Raw genomic sequence first — 219 nt, 5'->3', positions numbered from 1 at the left:
GGGGGGGGGGGGGGGGGTTGTGGTCCCGGTGGTTTCAGCACCGGGCAGCGGACAGCGGCCCCCGGGGCACCGGAGCCAGCACCGGGCAGCACCGGGGCTGCGGGTCCGTCCCTCCCGGGGCGTGGGATGGGGACAGGAGGCTGGGCACTGCCCTGGGGATGTGTCCCCGTCTCCACCACCTCTGTCCCCATCCCCGTCCCTGTCTCCCCCTCCCCGTCC

This window comes from Oxyura jamaicensis (assembly GCF_011077185.1).
Source record: "Oxyura jamaicensis isolate SHBP4307 breed ruddy duck chromosome 28 unlocalized genomic scaffold, BPBGC_Ojam_1.0 oxy28_random_OJ68519, whole genome shotgun sequence".
NCBI classification, from domain to species: Eukaryota; Metazoa; Chordata; class Aves; order Anseriformes; family Anatidae; genus Oxyura; species Oxyura jamaicensis.
The sequence above is the reverse complement of the archived record's forward strand: the minus strand, read 5'-3'. Positions refer to the sequence as shown.